The sequence below is a fragment of the Entelurus aequoreus genome, linkage group LG26 (assembly GCF_033978785.1).
Source record: "Entelurus aequoreus isolate RoL-2023_Sb linkage group LG26, RoL_Eaeq_v1.1, whole genome shotgun sequence".
In the NCBI taxonomy this organism is placed as follows: domain Eukaryota; kingdom Metazoa; phylum Chordata; class Actinopteri; order Syngnathiformes; family Syngnathidae; genus Entelurus; species Entelurus aequoreus.
The window spans coordinates 21126200-21140198 of record NC_084756.1 but is presented as its reverse complement, the minus strand read 5'-3'; the positions used below and the strand labels follow the sequence as shown (position 1 = coordinate 21140198).

Sequence of the window (13999 nt, the reverse complement as noted above, 5' to 3'; positions counted from 1 at the left end):
ACCCCTGCTGAGCGCTAATGCAGGACATTATCGGCGGCTAATAATTATGGACCGATAATGGCAATTATGACATCACATTGATAATCCCGATAACGAAAAATCAACCGATAAAATGAGCCGATAATAATAAAGGCTTATCTTCTCCGTGTTTGTCGTTGGTCTCTCCGTTGTGGCTTGTACTGCCTGCCTCCTCAACCCCTTTTCCCTCTTCCACGGTGTGGTCGCATATTTGTGATGTCATGATACAGCGTGTGCGGCCTGTTGTGTGCAGAGAAAAGCATTCTTTAGCATTTCAAAAGAAGACATTTCATCCGAAGTTTGCCAAACGTGTTCTGCAGAAATTAAACCGGGAGGGTTGAAGACGAGCTTCCGCACAATAAAATCTGATAAGTCACCTTAAAACTCACTAATGTGATTTATGGAAGCAGTACGAAGCTGCCTGTGTTGCTAAGCCAAGACCTAGTGTTAATAGCGGCGACCGCAGCCAACCTAAAGCCAGAGGACTGATGAGAAAGTGTTTGACAAGAGGCAACAGTTTGAAAGAAAAGACCATCGTGGGAAATATTTTACTGAGTATTTGTCTATATGTTTAACTTCATGGTTCATCTGTAGGCACGTGTAACTGTAACTTGTATGTATTCTTAATGGAAAAACAATGGACTTTATCATTTGAAGCCTGATTTATTTATGTTCTACAGTTGAACTGCATTGAACTATTATATTATTTTAATACTGTCGTTGAAAAATATAAAAGTATTTACTTTATTTTTGTAAATCAACAAAAGATGTCACTCCACTTGTTTCGACAATGCAAAATCTTAGTTCTATTGGCCTCATTTAGATATGTCGTGTTGGACAGATGCTGTTTTTCATTTTATGATACCATAAATAATGTTTGAGTCGCCTGTCAATTAAATAATTTAAAAGTTGAAAGATCAATATATACATTTTTCATTTTGCTATATGCATTGATTCCATTTTTTGCATGGGTCAGAATTACAATAGGAAGTGTATTAGTACTGACATTATTGTTAATTAAGTAAAGAAATGTCAGTTAACGTTTTAATTTTTCCTACGATAGATTTTTTTTTTTTTTGTTAGCGTGTATGAAGTGTAAAAAAAAAAAAAAAAGGACAAAAAAAATAAAATAAAATAAAAAAATAAATAAATAAAAATAATAAATAAATAAAAAAAAATAAAAAAATTAAGTGTAAACTATTAAACTGATTTATTCTCACAAAATCTTGTGTAAATATATATATACAGTACATAAATATTGGTTACTGGTTGTAAATCATCGGTTATAGGTATGACTTCAAATTTTTCTTATTGTGCAAATTTCCTGTTCTTATCAGTGACTTGGAACATTTGGTAAAATTTCATATGAAGCACCTTGTCCTTCATTAATTGAGACTTTTCATGCTCTTTTATACACAAAACGGGGCACCCGCAGATTGCGGGGCCCCATGCACAGTGCGTGATGTGTATATAAGGAGGATAAACAGGGTTATATTCTGGTAATGGTTTAACTTTGGAACAGGTTCAGTTGAGTTGAGTTTGAGTTTATTTGGAACATGCATGCATACAACATGATACATCACAATCTCCAGTTTATCTATTCAACATGTTCGAAAAGGAGTAGGAAGAAGCAGAGCTTATTTAATCCAAACCCTTTCCCTTTACATAGCAGTTGCTAAAACTTTTGTTCACTTCCTGTTCTCAATTTATTCACAATATACTCCATATGTAATAACAATAACAATAAATAAATAAATACATAAGTAATACTAGGTTCCATTACAAAATGGAAGTTGAAGGAGGATTGCATACAAAAATTATTTTCATCCTTAGAAGTTGACCTGTATTTAATAAAAAAAATAGCCTTTTTACCGCTTTGTTTCTATTGCCGTGGTTCTTAATAGTTGGTGCATAGTGTAGCTAAAAGCTTGTGCCTGTGCAATTGAAAATAGTGATGACAAACATGGCTCCGCCCCCTGTGCTGTTGAGTAATCATTGCCATGCACACAGTCCTCACCCCTCTCCAGGAAAGTGCGTGCGTGCGTGCGTGCGTGCGTGCGTGTGTGTGTGCGTGTGTGTGTGTGTGCGTGTGTGTGTGCGCGTCTCTCTGTATTGCCAGATAAGATTTCAATGTGCCCAATCAAGAAACACTCTATGCAGAGATTTTATACACACACACACACACACACTGCATGTATTGTGCATGGGTTAAGAGTGCAGGCCGTCATAATCACAAGTTCTTATCTTATTGTTCGCGGGGAGGGAGGTATTGTTGGTTGGTGGCGGGGGCGTTATCGGTTGGTCGGCATGGGCTGGAGGCGTGTACACAAAGTGACCGGGGACACTGTGAGATGAAAACAGGAAATGGAGGCGAGGTGCTAAAACACACACACACAATCACTCTTATGTTCAGACTGTTATGGTGTCACTTAGTACACAAGTGTGACGATAACAAAGGGATGCAAACTATCTTTGAATGAATAAAGTATACTGCAATCTCATGATATTGTGCAGGTGTCTTGTGCAATAATCTCTGCTGAATTGTGCAAATGCAGCCCATTTACGTACAACTTGTTAAAAGGCATGAGTGAAACAAACAATACCACACTGTACCCCAATTTTCATTCGTAATCCATTCCCAAATAAGACCGAATCGTACAAAAACTGAATCAACTTTTCCCATAGAAAATTATGTATTATTACCGTATTTTACAGACTATAAGGCGCACTTAAAATAGGTTTTTCCCCCTCAAAACTCGACAGTGCGCCTTATAACCCGGTGCGCTTAATGTACGGAATAAGTCTTTTTTTTCTTACCGACTTCGAAGTAATTTAATTTGGTACATGGTGTAATGATAAGTGGGACCAGTAGATGGCAGTCAAACATAAGAGATATGTGTAGACTGCACTATCAATCAATCAATCAATGTTTATTTATATAGCCCTAAATCACAAAAGTCTCAAAGGGCTGCACAAGCCACAACGACATCCTCGGCACAGAGCCCACACACAGGACGTCGAACCTTGGGGAGGATCGCATATGTGGGTAACCCCCCCTCTAAGTACAGTCCCTAGTGGATCCAACATATGATGGCAATATGACACAAGTAAACAACGCCAACATTTTATATGTTCCATTGAAAATATAGAACATTACACACGGTGCTCAAAAATCTATCAAAATGTTTTAGTACGACTTTGGTAAGCTAAGAAGCCGCACCGCTTGATGTGCTTCAACATTATTATGGTGTGTGTATAAGGTAATACATATTATCTGGCGTTTTGTTTCGCAATATTATGCAAAAGCAACTTTTTTTTACCTTCTGGTACTTGCTGATCTGTATTCGGGATCTGCATAGATCCTGAAAAATTGCGCGTGTCCGCCTTTGTTGATAAGCTTCTTCTTTTTCTCTATCTTCTTGTAATGGGACATTCATCCTCCGCTGTTGCCATTTCTAATATAAAGTAGTGTAAAGTTATTACTTATATCTGTCAGTAAACTCGCCATAAAAGCACTAAAACATACCGGTGTAGTGAGTTTACATTATTCACCCAAGGAACTTGTGTTGTTGTTTCCGGATGAGGAGATGCTGCTCCGTTATTGATTTAAGTAAAGTCTGAATGTCTGAATGAAAATAGACCATTCGTCGGCATTGCGCCTTATAATCCTGTGCGCCCTATGGTCCGGAAAATACGGTATATATATTTTGTAGTGATGTGCGGATCGATACTGAAATATCAATACTGCCGATACCAAATCCTTAAGCGCTAATATCGATTCTCCAATCAAAATATTGATACTTTTGATACATTAGTTCAGGGGTCGGCAACCCCAAATGGTCAAAGAGCCATATTGTCCTTATGTTGGGTTTTGTTAGTGTACTCCGATGTTTTGTGTTAGTTCCTGTCCTGTGCTTTTATTTTGGCGGCTTTTCCGGTTTTGTTGGCGTTTCCCCGTGGCTGCTTCACTTCTGTCCCAGAGCATTTCCCCTCACCTGTATTCTGTATTTGTTTTGTTTTCTTCATAGTCTGTCCGGGCAGAGCACTTCTTGTTACTCTCGCTTTTTGGTCATTTATCAATAAATACCCATTTTTACCGCACGCTGCTACCTCGTTCGTCTGCATCCTTAAAATCACAACAACCTCCTGCGTCTTCCACGATGCACCGTTTGTCACTGCTTGACACGTATTGGACCAAAAATAGAAAAATAAAATCTGTCTGGAGTCTCAAGAAATTAAAAGCCTTATGTAAGTGTTTTAATGAAGGCAACACATGATGTAAATGTCTATATTAGCTATAATAGCCTACTATCATACTTGCCAACCCTCCCGTTTTTAGCGGGAGAATCCCGATATTCAGCGCCTCTCCCGACAACCTCCCGGCAGAAATTTTCTCCCGACAAACTCCCGGTATTCAGCCGGAGCTGGAGGCCACGCCCCCTCCAGCTCAATGCGGACCTGAGACCGAGTGGGGACAGCCTGTTCTCACGTCCGCTTTCCCACAAAATAAACAGCTTGCCTGCCCAAAGACGTCATAACATCTAGGGCTTTTATAGAGTGCACAACTGCGCACACAACAAGGAGACGAAGCAGAAGAACGAGGAAATTACAGACATGGCGGCCAAAATGATATACTCATCATGAACGGAGAAGTTAAACAGGACAATACTGCCATCTTATGGATAGCCACTGGAACACTGAAATTCAAGTATTTTTTTTTTCTATGTTAATAAAATTAAATTAAAAAAAAAAAAATAAAATAAAAAAAAAATAAAAAAAAAATATATATATATATATATAGCTAGAATTCACTGAAAGTCAAGTATTTCATATATATATATATATATATATATATATATATATATATATATATATATATATATATATATATATATATATATATATGAAATACTCGAGTTGGTGAATTCTAGCTGTAAATAACCACGCCCTCAACCACCCGCCCCCAAACACAACCAACCCCCCCCCCCCCCCACACCCGATCAAGCACCCCCCCCCCGCCCCCCCACCTCCCGATATTGGAGGTCTCAAGGTTGGCAAGTATGCTACTATCAAAATGAATCTTTGTTGACGGAAATGTTGAAATGTAATATTTATTCTACACATTTTTACAACATTGGAAAACAATAGTAAAACAGAGGCTTCTCAGAGGGTGTGATAACTCCTGAAAATTACTGGCTGAGAATGGCCAAGGGTAAAGATGTGTGTGTCCAAGCTAAAGGAAACGGCAGGCTGTCTTCTTAATGGATTTATTACAATTTTTACAAGCTGTAGTCTATAACAGCACACAAACAACTATCAGAAATGCAGCCAATATTACATACAGATAATGTGTCATGTGACATGCAAATATAAATTAAATACACAACATACGCAAGTAAAGGAAGCTAAATGAGCTCAAATATACCTACAAACGAGACATAATGATGCAATATGTACATACAGCTAGCCTAAATAGTAGAAAGGCAGGTAAACGCATACACATATAGATTGATAGGTTAAAAGTATATAAAAATACAGGAGGAAGTGTGCATGGATTGTAATGTACTCCCTGTGCGTTACCGAATCAATTTTAAACTCCTTTTATTTGTTTTTAAATGTCTAAACAACCTCGCGCCAACATATCTCTCCGACCTCCTTCAGCCTTACTGCCCCACCCGATCCCTAAGATCAGCCGATCAGCTGCTACTGACGGTCCCAGACACAAGGCTGAAGCTTAGAGGTGACAGAGCTTTCGCCGCTGCTGCTCCCAAGCTCTGGAACGACCTACCTCTTAGTGTTAGACAAGCCTCCTCTCTTCCTGTTTTTAAATCTCTCTTAAAAACATACTTTTATTCCATGGCTTTTAACACTGAGTGATATCCATCCTGCAATGGCGCCCCATAATACACCTGCTGTGAACATGTTTTTATGTTTTATTTATTTATTTTTTTATCATGTTCTGTTTGTGTTGTGTTGTGTTTGCTCGGTACTCGTATTATCTTTTAACCTGCCCATTGTACAGCACTTTGGCTACCCCTGAGGTAAATTTTAAATGTGCTTTACAAATAAAGTTGATTTGATTTGATTTGATTAATAATATTTGATTATAATTATAATTTGGAAGTGTTTTCAATGGGGGAGTGTGTGTTGTTTTTTTCCCCTACTGTCGCCTAACAAGGAATCTTCCTGTTTTGCAACCCAGACAGGACATGGTGTTCCTGCACTTGTCAACAGTGGGTGTCCATATAGTACACATCCGTTTGTTTTTTATTTTTATGAATGGCTTCCAGCAGCACAACAAAAGGCAGGAATCGCTCGCCCTCGAACAAAATGTGAGCTTCAAAGAGGAAGTATTTCAACGTTCCCTCATAATAGGAGTAACACCCGCCTTTTCATGGACGTCCTCCAAGAGAAGACCCGCTGGTGTGTCCCCTGTCCCTAAAACCATCCACCAGCTGAAGCGCATGAGTCAAGCTTATGTGGTCGCGGTGGGTGGCTTCTCTTGTGTGACTAGTCCCTGAACCATCCCTCTCGCAAACTCCCTTTTTTTTTTTTTTTTCCATCTGAATCATCAGGCCAATTTAGCTGACAAATGCTCGGACCTCACAAAGCGGCCCCTGGCTTTTCTTGGCCGTCATTTCGGCACTTGTTATCACCAATACTACACCGGCTCGGTAACAATAGGACGTGGCGCTGTTTGCCAAGTTCCAGCTGTGTCACATGAGGGATCAGCATGACGTGACGTGGACACGTGCCCGTGCAAACACGAAAGGCCGGTAGACAACAGGGAGTGGTGTTTGGGCTGTCGTACGAGCAAGGTGCAGGGCCGGCGGGTCTAGAGACTTTCTTTGTGTCTTTCCCCAATAATGACACCACTTCTCCGCTGTTTGTCGTGCTCTCAGAACAACCGTTAGTTGAGATGCAAAACAGTGTCAAAGCTCTTTTTAGTCAGTGTTCTAGCAATATGCAGTTTGTTATAATTATCTTGTAGTTACTCCAATTACCTTTGATTGAAGGATCCTTAATCTAAAAATACTTATTCTTTGTCCATATGTACTTTTTTTCCCTTTTTTTTTCTTTTTGAATTATGGCCAAAAACTATCAGTGCAAAGTTTGGCGCCATGCCACGGCCACGTCTTACGGCGCAGGAACAATATGTTTTTCATTGCTGTAACGTATTATTTTCGGGTCTCCCCATGTCTAGCACAGTGGTTCTTAACCTTGTTGGAGGTACCGAACCCCACCAGTTTCATATGCGCATTCACCGAACCCGAACCGTAATCAAAAAATGATGTTATTATATTAAACAAATACTAATAAAGACATATTTTACAAACGGAAAGTTACAGGAATGGACACATGATTCCATGTTTACATCTCATTGTGCAACATGTGAATGTTTTAGTGGGAACTAAATGCGATATCTGAAAGGGGTACACATTATTTCCAAAGTAGGACCCCCCACCCAGACATATAATACTAGTACACAGCTCATGAAAAACAATATGTTATAGTCAGTGTAAGTGGGCCTAAACACTTATATTAGAAAATAATCTCATGGAAATGACCAGAGTGCATGTGCACGTTTGACGTCGCTCACATGTGCTCCACTGAATGCTCAAGGAGTTTTTGTGTTTGCACACACATGGAAAATTAGAGGGAACATTGTTAGAGGGTATCCATAATACGCCGACAGGGAGAAGTTTTTATTTACACGATGAGTCGGGTGTATCTTGACCTCCGAGGCGGAGTCTCTGCCGAACCCCTGAGGCCGACTCACCGAACCCCTAGGGTTCGATCAAACCCAGGTTAAGAACCTGGCATTAAAAGATTACAGTTGGTACAAAATGCGGCTGCTAGACTTTTGACAAAAACAAGAAAGTTTGATCATATTACGCCTACACTGGCTCACCTGCACTGGCTTCCTGTGCACTTAAGATGTGACTTTAAGGTTGTACTACTTATGTATAAAATACTACACGGTCTAGCTCCATCCTATCTTGCCGATTGTATTGTACCATATGTCCTGGCAAGAAATCTGCGTTCAAAAAACTCCGGCTTATTAGTGATTCCCAGAGCCCAAAAAAAGTCTGCGGGCTATAGAGCGTTTTCTATTCGGGCTCCAGTACTCTGGAATGCCCTCCCTGTAACAGTTAGAGATTTTACCTCAGTAGAACCATTTAAGTCCCATCTTAAAACTCATTTGTATACTCTAGCCTTTAAATAGACCCCATTTTAGACCAGTTGATCTGCCCTTTCTTTTCTTTTCTCCTCTGCCCCCCTCTCCCTTGTGGAGGGGGGGGAGGGGGGGGGGAGGGGGGGGCACAGGTCCGGTAGCCATGGATGAAGTGCGGGCTGTCCAGAGTCGGGACCCGGGGTGGACCGCTCGCCTGTGTATCGGTTGGGGACATCTCTGCGCTGCTGACCCGTCTCCGCTCGGGATGGTCTCCTGCTGGCCCCACTATGGACTGGACTCTCACTATTATGTTAGATCCACTACGGACTGGACTTTCACAATATTATGCTAGACCCACTCGACGTCCATTGCATCCGGTCTCATCCCACATCTGCGGTCCTCTCCAAGGTTTCTCATAGTCATTCACATTGACATCCCACTGGGTTGTGAGTTTTTCCTTGCCCTTTTGTGGGCTCTGAACCGAAGATGTCGTCGTGGCTTGTGCAGCCCTTTGAGACACTTGTGATTGAGGGCTATATAAATAAACATTGATTGATTGATTGATTGATTGATATGTGAAGTGAAGTGAATTGTATTTATATAGCGCTTTTCTCAAGTGACTCAAAGCGCTTTACATTGTGAAACCCAAAATCTAAGTTACATTTTTAAACCAGTGTGGGTGGCACTGGGAGCAGGTGGGTAAAGTGTCTTGCCCAAGGACACAACGGCAGTGACTAGGATGGCGGAAGTGGGGATCGAACCTGGAACCCTGAAGTTCTCATCTCTCATCGGCGGTCACTCGAACGAGTATGACGATACTCCTGGTATCCCTTTCTGGAGGATGCCTGTGCGTGACTTTGTTTAACGTGGGGAGACTGGTGCACGGACAGTCACCACACGATCCTTGACAGAATCGGGTCAGGGTCCAGTGGCATGGAGTCCAAGACGACTGGGGACCCTTTTCTGCTGCAGCCTTCTTCCGCCATCGCAGCCGTTGTGGTAGTTCTTCAATCTACCGTCTTCCGCCTGCTCCGCCATTGAGGTCTTCACCGTATCTCTGGCTAGGGGGCAGTCAGGTACTAGGCCTTTGCCAAGGGCCACCTGGGGTAACAGTAGTAAAGGGGTTAACCTCCTAGTGCCCCAAGACCCCCATAGAGGAGCCTCCACTGTCGGATGCACTTTAACGTCATGCCCAGGACACACGGTCACTCTACCAACCGAGCTATACCGCCCGGTATAGCCTAATATCATGGGGATCGCTCGCTGTCGAACAAAATGTGAGCTTCAAAGAGGAAGTGTCTTGTCCAAGGACACAACGGCAGTGACTAGGATGGTGGAAGTGGGGATTGAACCTGCAACCCTGAAGTTTCTGACCCCGGGACCCCGAAAGGGACAAGCTGTAGAAAATGGATGGATGGATGGATTTCCGGGACCCCGAAAATAAAAATGTTTTTGCCATACCTGACATGCCTGCAAAATATGGCCACTTTTCGTGCATGTCAAGGGCCTCAAAAAAGCATCCAAACATATGGAAGAAAAAACACAGTATTTTCAATAAGGCCCTTGCGGTGCCCTGCATTGCTCCGCTGCTCGGGCCCTTATAATAATAATTAAAGCTGCGAGCAGCGTTGAACGGGCCCTTGCATCAGTTGCACCGCGGGGGTTCATGACGCTTGCAGTCACATCCTTTTTCCATGCCCTGACCCACTACCAAAAATCGCCGCGTGTTTAAGGAAATTTGACGGTAATCATTTTCCACCACAAGGGGGCGATACAGGCACCCCGGCAGTGATGCAGTTGCGTCCCACCCAACACCCTGATCCACCATCGAAAATTTCTGGAAAATAGGAGCATGTGGAATTAACTAAAAACTGTTATGATTTTTCACCACAAGGAGGCGATATTGGCAACACTGTAGCGATGCAGTTGCGTACCACCCAACATCCTAACGCAAGCATTTCAGGAAGATAGGAGCATGTGTAAGGAAGCAAAAACTGTTGTAACTTTTCACCACAAGGGGGCGACATAGGTGCCGTCACAGTGATGTGGTTGCATCCCACCCAAGACTCCGACCCACCATTAGAAATTTCTGGAAGATTGGAGTTAATGTAAGGAAGTTATGACTAATTCGTATATAAAAACAAAATACAATGATTTGCAAATCCTTTTCAACTTATATTCAATTGAATAGACTGCAAATGTAGGAACTGAGAAACTAAATTTTTTTTTTTGCAAATAATCATTAACTGAGAATTTAATGGCAGCAACACACAGCAAAAAAAGTTGGCACTGGGGCATTTTTACCACTGTGTTACATGGCCTTTCCTTTTAACAACACTCAGTAAACGTTTGGGAACTGAGGAGACCAATATTTTTAAGCTTTTCAGGTGGAATTCTTTCCCATTCTTGCGCTTAAGTTGTTCAACAGACCAGGGTCTCCATTGTCATATTTTACGTTTCATAATGTGCCACACATTTTCAATGGGAGACAGGTCTGAACTACAGGCAGGCCAGTCTAGTACCCGTATGTTCTCCCGAAATGTGTTTGTCATTCTTGTTTGGCGTGGGTTCACAGTGTGGTGCATATTTGTAACAGCGTTAAAGTTGTTTATACGGCCACCCTCAGTGTGACCTGTATGGCTGTTGACCAAGTATGCCTTGCATTCACTTGTGTGTGTGAAAAGCCGTAGATATTATGTGACTGGGCCGGCACGCAAAGGCAGTGCCTTTAAGGTTTATTGGAGCTTTGTACTTCTCCCTACGTCCGTGTACACAGCGGCGTTTTAAAAAGTCATACATTTTATTTTTTGAAACCAATACCGATAATTTTGAAACCGATACTGACAATTTCCGATATTACATTTTAAAGCATTTATCGGCCAATATTATTGGACATCTTTAAGGATTACCTACAAATTCTTCAGGACAACCTAAAATCATCAGCCTGGAGGTTGGGTCTTGGGCACAGTTGGGTGTTCCAACATGACAATGACCCCAAACACACGTCAAAAGTGGTAAAGGAATGGCTAAATCAGGATAGAATTAAGGTTTTAGAATGGCCTTCCCGAAAGTCCTGACTTAAACGTGTGGACAATGCTGAAGAAACAAGTCCATGTCAGAAAACTAGGGATGTCCGATAATGGGTTTTTGCCGATATCCGATATTCTGATATTGTCCAACTCTTAATTACCGATACCGATATCAACCGATACCGATATATACAGTCGTGGAATTAACACATTATTATGCCTAATTTGGACAACCAGGTATGGTGAAGATAAGATCCTTTTTAAAAATGTTTATAAAATAAGATAATTAAATTTAAAAAAAATTATTGAATAAAAAAGAAAGTAAAACAATATAAAAACAGTTACATAGAAACTAGTAATTAATGAAAATGAGTAAAATTAACTGTTAAAGGTTAGTACTATTAGTGGACCAGCAGCACGCACAATCATGTGTGCTTACGGACTGTATCCCTTGCAGACTGTATTGATATATATTGATATATAATGTAGGAACCAGAATATTAATAACAGAAAGAAACAACCCTTTTGTGTGAATGGGTGTGAATGGGGGAGGGAGGTTTTTTGGGTTGGTGCACTAATTGTAAGTGTATCTTGTGTTTTTTTATGTTGATTTAATTAAAAAAAACAACACAAAAAAAACAAAAAAAACCCGATACCTATAATAAAAAAAACGTTACCGATAATTTCCGATATTACATCTCTACAGAAAACCAACACATTCAGCTGAACTGCACCACTTTTGTCAAGAGGAGTGGTCAAAAATTCAACCAGAAGCTTATGGATGGCTACCAAAAGTGCCTTATTGCAGTGAAACTTGCCAAGGGACATGTAACCAAATATTAACATTGCTGTATGTATACTTTTGACCCAGCAGATTTGGTCACATTTTCAGTAGACCCATAATAACTTCATAAAAGAACCGAACTTCATGAATGTTTTTTGTGACCAACAAGTATGTGCTCTAATCACTCTATCACAAAAAAATAAGAGTTGTAGAAATTATTGGAAACTCAAGACAACCATGACATTATGTTCTTTACAAGTGTATGTCAACTTTTGACCTTGTATCTTTATAATCATGTTTGAATTTAAATATGAAAATATCTCAAGTTGAAAGCTTTTCTCAGCATTTTGTCGGCGAGATTAATAAAGAGATTATTTACGCTAATATTTAGAAATCATAATAAATGAATCACTTGACAGCACAAATCATCGTGTTTATTTGTATTGCGAAAGGTGGCTGTTATTACTACTAACCGGCGCCTTATTAAACTCCTTCACTTGAGGAACTCCTTTAAGAACAACAACCTCAGAGTCTGAGTTGAGGCTATATTCCTCCCACCAGTTTCCACATGTATCCAGTCACACTAAATTATCTTCATTCAAAGTAGGGAAAACCTTCACATAAAACGGATTTTTTTTTTTTTGTTCCCCGAAACACTATTAGGCAAGAAGACCAAAATAATTGTTGCTTTCTGTTGTATTCATTGGCGGGATCTCTTTCATGAAAAGTCCAATAGAAAACAGTACATGCCATGTTCTTTAGTCTGACTTTTAGTAGACTTTTTAGCAGGACAACAAAGTCTCTGTGTGGTGGACAGATGCATTCTGGACAGGAAAGAAGTCTAACAAGGCAACCGATGTGTCAAAATATGTTTCAACCACTTTGACATGAGTCCCTATTTAAAGGCAGTCCTTCAGCGGAGGCAAGTGTGAGGTCAGGAGGACACGTATGTGCGTGTGATATCTCTTAGAGAAGTGTAAAACGACACTTGTTTCCTGTGCGGTGGATATCTCCAAAGGTTTCCACTGTTTGGATTGGCTCGATGAATTCTTTGTGGGAACTTTTATGTGTTTGTTATTTGCACAGACTTATTTTTTTTTACTTACAGGTGACCTGATTTCTGTATACACAACCAAGGTTTTTTTTGTTCTGTTTTACTTGACACAGAGGTAAGAACTGCTTCAGAAACACCTCCCACACACCTTCAGACTCCAGGGGCCCCTGCAATGTTTGGTCTGGGGCGTCAGGGCTGATTTACTTTGACCACAACAGTGAGTAGGCGACGTCCTCTCCAGATGATGACATAACCTGACATTTTTCCTGTCTTTACATTGGTTAGACACAAATGTAAATGTGCAGTAATCTTACCTCATCCTAGACTAGACTATTTCTTTAAACCGGGGATGTGAAACTTGTTTTCATTGAGGGCCACATCGCCGTTATGGCTGCCATCAGAGGGCGAAAAATGTATGAATTTGCTGGATTTTATAATCAATTATATAAATTGTTTTAAGTAGGCTGTCGGGTTTACTGTGAATACTTTACATTTATAAAATATTACTGTAAAATACTGTTTTTTTAATGTATTTTTTACAAAAACTTTTGGTAAATTGAAAAACAGTATGTGGAGGGGGCGTGGTCTGCGGGCCTGCCGCGGAGCGCGGTGTGGAGGGACCGGCTTCGAAGTCAGCGGCAGGTGAGTAGATTGCCCAGCTGGGGCCTTATTAGCAGCAGCCGGGACGAGAGGGGGGGGGTAGTTGGAGCCAGAGAGAGAGACACGCGCCCAGAGCCGAACGCATATTGCTGGAAAGCAAGCCAAATAAAAGACTTGACTCGCACTGTATACCGGGCTCCCGAAGATCTGTCGGCCAGGAGAACCCACACAAGAGGGTAACCTCCACACAGTACCACTGTTTTTTGGGGTGGTTTTACGGAAAAAGCTGGCAGCTTATTTTCCAGAATTTTTGTGTTAAATTTACATTGGTTTTTACA

At 40.9% G+C, this 13999-nt stretch overlaps 1 long non-coding RNA gene across 1 annotated transcript in view; it reads left to right on the top strand.

Moving 5' to 3' along the window:
- Positions 1 to 13510, top strand: part of LOC133643617 (uncharacterized) — a 112548-nt gene extending 99038 nt beyond the window's left edge. The window contains exon 3 of the long non-coding RNA XR_009824712.1: positions 13175 to 13510. This is a non-coding gene — a long non-coding RNA (uncharacterized LOC133643617). The remainder of the gene's footprint in view (positions 1 to 13174) is intronic.
- The last annotated feature ends 489 nt before the right edge of the window (positions 13511 to 13999 follow it).